Source organism: Schistocerca gregaria, chromosome 1 (assembly GCF_023897955.1).
Source record: "Schistocerca gregaria isolate iqSchGreg1 chromosome 1, iqSchGreg1.2, whole genome shotgun sequence".
NCBI lineage: Eukaryota > Metazoa > Arthropoda > Insecta > Orthoptera > Acrididae > Schistocerca > Schistocerca gregaria.
Genome location: NC_064920.1, coordinates 518667955 through 518674129, shown reverse-complemented (window position 1 = coordinate 518674129; position 6175 = coordinate 518667955). Strand labels below are relative to the sequence as shown.

At 43.7% G+C, this 6175-nt stretch overlaps 1 protein-coding gene across 1 annotated transcript in view; it reads left to right on the top strand.

Moving 5' to 3' along the window:
* Positions 1-1824: 1824 nt before the first annotated feature.
* The window catches only part of LOC126354620 (putative fatty acyl-CoA reductase CG5065), a 132323-nt gene continuing 127972 nt past the window's right edge, over positions 1825-6175 (top strand). The window contains exon 1 of the mRNA XM_050004384.1: positions 1825-2015. The gene's annotated coding sequence lies outside the window, so the exon portion shown is untranslated. The remainder of the gene's footprint in view (positions 2016-6175) is intronic.

Below are 6175 nucleotides of genomic sequence, written 5' to 3'. Positions count from 1 at the left end.
CTAGCGTGTTTGAAAGTGAACGAGTCCTTCCGTGTGTTCTGAACCACAGCTGCTGTCTGGCACAAGACAAGTACGTCCGTCGGCTGCCAGTATTGACTGAGGAAGAAGTAATCGTCCCCCTCTCACGACTCCTCTAGAGGCTTAGACTATGTCATTCTTCGCACTCTGCTTGCATTCCTTGAGATAAGCCGACAACCGTCTTCTTTCCGATAGAAGCACGAACAAGACATAGACTATATGTCGACAATAGCATCGATTATTATACAAAATGTTTCGAGATCTGTCGGTCATCAATCATGAACCACTGACAGCACTGCGTGGTATTAATAATTACAATAGTTATCACTGACAAAATATACGGAAGAAAGAGAAGGTCGATTAGGGAGCCGTTGTTGTTGTTGTTGTTGTTGTTGTTGTTGTTGTGGTCTTCAGTCCCGAGACTGGTTTGATGCAGCTCTCCATTTCACTCTATCCTGTGCAAGCTTCTTCATCTCCCAATAATTACTGCAACCTACATCCTTCTTAATCTGCTTACTGTATTCATCTTTTGGTCTCCCTCTACGATTTTTACGCTCCACGCTGACCTCCAATAACAAACTGGTGATCCCTTGATGCCTCGGAACATGTCCTACTAATCGATCCCTTCTTCTTGTCAAGTTGTGCCACAAACTCCTCTTCTCCCCATTCCATTCAATACCTCCTCATTAGTTATGTGATCTACCCATCTAATCTTCAGCATTCTTCTGTAGCACCACATTTCGAAAGCTTCTATTCTTTTCTTGTCCAAACTATTTATCGTCCACGTTTCATTTCCATACATGGCTACACTCCATACAAATACTTCTACAAACGACTTCCTTATACTTAAATCTATACTCGATGTTAACAAATTTCTCTTCTTCAGAAACGCTTTCCTTGCGATTGCCAGTCTGCATTTGATATCCTCTCTACTTCGACCATCATCAGTTATTTTGCTTCCCAAATAGCAAAACTCCTTTAATACTTTAAGCGGCTCATTTCCTAATCTAACACCCACAGCATCTCCCGACTTAATTCGACTGCATTCCATTATCCTCGTTTTGCTTTCATTGATGTTCATCTTACATCTTCCTTTCAAGACACTGTCCATTCCGTTCAACAGCTCTTCCAAGTCCTTTGGTGTCTCTGACAGAATTACAATGTCATCGGCGAACCTCAGAACTTTTATTTCTTCTCCATGGATTTTAATACCTACTCCGAATTTTTCTTTTGTTGACTTTACTGCTTGCACAGTATACAGGGAGCCGTTAGGATTAAAGAAATATTACTGTAACACGGGAGATCCCGGAAAATACTGGGGAGCTGATTATCCTAGAATAGATGGTTACTGAACGAGTGAAGTGGCCGTTAATGTTGCCAGCAGTAGGTACCGAGAGCGGATGGACTAGTTTTGATTCCAAACAGTTGATATTCTCAGTGTTGTGCAGATATTTTCAGTGCAATACTAATACGAAAATAATTGGAGGTATCAAATCAAATAAAATGCTATTACTGTATAACGAACCATCGAAGACCACGGATGGCATGTACCAAAACTATCTATGAGAAAACTAGGAAATATTGTAGGGGCAGTTCGGATTCACCCTGCATAGGCAATGCGAGCTGCAACACGACTCAACGAAGAGAGCATCGAAACTGCTCTTTCCTTGGAGCGTCGAATGTGAATGTTTGTCGGAGCGGGCGGAGAAAGCGCGCTCGCTCTTCGGCCACCTGGAAAGTTGGTCGGTGGGACGTGGCGGCGGGCCACGGCTCAAGGCCGCGAGAAAGCCAGACGGCAGCGCCACGCACAGCACCACAGCACGGCAGGTGGCGGCAGCGGGGTGCGCTGGAATGCCGCATGCCGCGGCGCTCCAGAACACAGTCGCCGTTCGGCTGCCAGGCAACAGACGTCAGGTAGCGGGCCGCCCGACGCGCCGGAATTCCACTCCGCCTGTCACCGGCCTCACCATCTAGCTGGGTCCGTTGCCCACTGCCAGGTAAGCCTTCATCCAGCCGGCCTTATAGCTTTAAGAGCCATGCACACGCACTCACCGACCGACCGACCAACCGGACGTTTATAGGCGTTTTGACCAATCGACCGACGAACATTCCCTGTCGGGCGAGTAGGGCCATCGGACAGCCGACCCCCCACCATTCCATCCAACAAATTGTGTTGTGTGTAGCACTGTCGTACCGACCTCCCGACAAAAGGGCGTCTTTTGTCACTCTGAGGGCAGAATCAAATGCTGTTCTAATATTAATGGCAGGGTGCGAGCTGGACGAAACTTTGACAGTTGCTGGAGAAATTAAGAGAACAGATGTATGTGGGATACGTCGTGAGAGGAGTGTAACAATATAGATGCAAGAAATGAAGCACTTTTTTCATTTTTTTTTCAACGAACCCACAATGGTTTCGTGTGGCACATAGAGTAAAAGACTGTCGACCATCTGTGTTTGGTTTTAGATGGTATTTTCGATACTTACCGGAAATCTGAAAACCGAAATACCGACATTGAAGCTGGCCGCGGTGACCGAACGATTCTAGGCGCTTCAGTTCGGAACATCACTGCTGCTACAGTCGCAGGTTCGAACCCTGTGATGTTCTTAGGTTAGTTAGGTTTCCGTAGTTCTAAGACTAGAGGACTGATGACCTCAGATATTAAGTCCCATATTGCATAGAGCCATTTGAAGCGGCATTAAATGGCCATGTTGTTGTTGTTGTTGTGGCCTTCAGTTCTGAGACTGGTTTGATGCAGCTCTCCATGCTACTCTACCCTGTGCAAGCTTTTCATCTCCCAGTACCTACTGCAGTCTACATCCTTCTGAATCTGCTTAGTGTATTCATCTCTTGGTCTCCCTCTACTATTTTTACCCTCCACACTGCCCTCCTGTACGAAATTGGTGAGCCCTTGATGCCTCAGAACATGTCCTACCAACCGATCCCTTCTTCTAGTCAAGTTGTGCCACAAACTCCTCTTCTCCCTAATTTTATTCAATACCTCCTCATTAGTTATGTAATCTATCCATCTAATCTTCAGCACATTTCGAAAGCTTCTATTCTCTTCTTATCTAAACTATTTGTCGTCCACGTTTCACTTCCATACATGGCTACACTCCATACAAATAGTTTCAGAAACTACTTCCTAACACTTAAATCAATACTCGATGTTAACAAATTTCTCTTCTTCGCCGACAATTAATTCGTAAAATATACTTGCATCTTTGTTATAAGTATTAAAACAGTCCTGCCTATATCAAATCTTCCTGCTATGAGGGGCAAATTGCGGAACGCTGTAAAGGTCTAACAGATGTTAAATGCTTTATTTCTTACGTATCTGTTGTATTTGTTAGATGATCTGCGCCACTACAATGTTTAGTATTTCTTCTTCTAATCTGAACTGAGTTTCTTACACTTACAGGTCAACTTTAATGATACGTACATAAATAAATTCATAACGTTTCCATGAACATCTTATGCTTTATTTATTTTGCTCTAATGGGGTGTATTTCCTCCGTCAAATATAAATAACATTTCAGGTTTCAGGAATCATTTAGTGTACTATTGTGGGAATACAACAACACTTAATTTGAGATCCTCTTAACGTTTGCTAGTCACTAGAAATCATATGAGCAGCCTCACCTCGCAGCTTGCAACCTCTCTGGTGACTGCATTCTATTTCATTAAGAATGGTTTGACGATGTTAGCTCCGAACTGCATCATTTACACAATATTAGATGATTACGAAAATCATCTGATCCCTGTTGCTGAAGTTAACAGAACGTTGGTTTAGTTTTTTTCCTTGTATTAGCCACTTCTTTGCCCATCGTTTCCTCTCGGCTTTATTTCTCCTCCTTTAAAACAGTCAAGGCAAACCCCCATTTTTTTCTACATAAAACAAGAAGGATTTTGTAGACCATGCTACAATGAACTTCAGATAAATAAATCACAGCAACTGGGCGGCGCTGTAATCGTCAACTGCAGTCGTTCTGGACGTGTGTTGGATGCCATGAAATTGATGCGGGTGTAGGGCCTCTAACTTGACTAAGTGATCAAAAGTATCCGGACACCCCCAAAACATGCGTTTTTCATATTAGGTGCTTTGTGCTGCCAGTTATTGCTAGGTACTCCATATCAGCGACCTCAGTAGTCATTATTGTGAGAGAACAGAATGGAGCGCTTCGTGGAACTCAACAGACTTCGAACACGTACAGCACAAAAGTGTACAGGCCGGCCTCGTCTGTTGACTGACAGAGACCTCCGACAGCTGAAGAGGGTCGTGATGTGTAATAGGCAAACATCTATCCAGACCAACACACAGGAATTCCAAACAGCATCAAGATCAACTACAAGTACTATGACAGTTAGGTGGGAGGTGAGAAAACTTGGATTTCATGGTCAAGCTGCTGCTCATAAGCCACACATCACGCTGGTAAACGCCAAACGACGCCTCGCTTGGTATTAGGAGCGTAAACATTGGACAATTGAACACTGGAAAAACGTTGGATAGAGTGACGAATCACGGTACACAATGTGGCAATCCGATAGGAGGGTGTGTTTATGGCGAATGACCGGTGAACGTCATCTGCCAGTGTGTGTAGTGCCAACAGTAAAATTCGGAGGCGGTGGTGTTATGGTGTGGTCGTGCTTTTCATGGAAGGCGCTTGTACCCCTTGTGGTTTTGCGAGGAACTATCACAAAACAGGCCTGCACTGATGTTTTAAGCACCTTCTTGCTTCCCCCTGTTTAAGAGCAATTCGGGGGGTGGCGGCTGCATCTTTCAACACGATCGAGCATCTGTTCATAATGCATGGACTGTGAAGGAGTGTTTACGCGACAATAGCATCCCTGTAATGGACTGGCCTGCACAGAGTCCTGACCTGAAACCTATAGAACACTCTTAGGATGTTTTGGAACGCCGCATTCGTGCCAGGCCTCACCGACCGACGTCAATACCTCTCCTCAGTGCAGCACTCCGTGAAGAATGGGCTGCCATTCCCCAAGAAATCTTCCAGCACCTGATTGAACGTATGCCTGCGTGATGGAAGCTGTCATCAAGGCTAAGAGTGGGCCAACGCCACATTGAATTCCAGCATTACCGATGGAGGGCGTCATGAACTTGTAATTCATTTTCACTTAGGTGTCCGGATACTTTTGATCACATGGTATACATCGTGACCCTTCAAGTATTTAGTACTTCAGCCTTACTAATCTTCCACACTTCAAGAAGAAAGTGTTAATTCCTGTTCCAAAAAAGGCGGTTGCTGTCTGGTGTGACGCTTCTAAACTCTTCGTGGCACATCTTCAAATATATTATCAAAGAAAAGTTGATTATAGTCTTTTTCTCAACATTCAGAGCAGAGCGATAATCTCTAATCTTTGTTTTTTTTTACTAGTTTCAAGAACACATGTAACCTCCCATAGGATAATATCATATTATGCACTTTCTCGATGCTTTCGTTGATGGTAAATATTTTGAAGGGCCTAAGCGGATCTCCTTCAAGAGAAGTATGTCTCTTCGTTCCTTTCCTTTCTGGAAATAACTTCCACACTTAGGTTTCTTTTTATTTTTCCTTTGCTACTTGTTTCGAGGTTGTACCCTAATTCTCGTTCGAATCAGCCGGGCTGAAACGCCGCGACCTGGCGTAATCACGGCCCAGTAACTTTCAGCTACTGACTCAGACATAAAATTATCCTTATAAAATAACGGAGAAGATAATGAAAACGCACTGGTTAATTCAGCAGTCTTCGAGAATGAGGTAACAGAGTCGTTATATTTATACTTACTTTGGTTGTATTATAGTCGAGAAGGCACCCGAAACAAATAATTTCATGACGACACGATACTCCATTTCACCCCTTAGAAAAACAGACCTACGAGTATCATAAGAACCATACAACCAAGCCAATAACGCAGATAGACTTAGCATTTTACTCAACACGATGGTGCAGTATACACCAGCGGAAAAAAGTCATTGGCATCAGTTTCAAATTCTTGTCATAGAAGAATGATTCATTGACATTGGCTGTCTAGTGTTGTTACTTAGGCTCATTTTGATTATGTAAAGGTCACTATCGTACTAATGCTAAAATACGAACTTTGTTCAGCTGTTCAGCGACACTATGTTGCACACTGCCATCGGTTTCTTCAGCGACCGA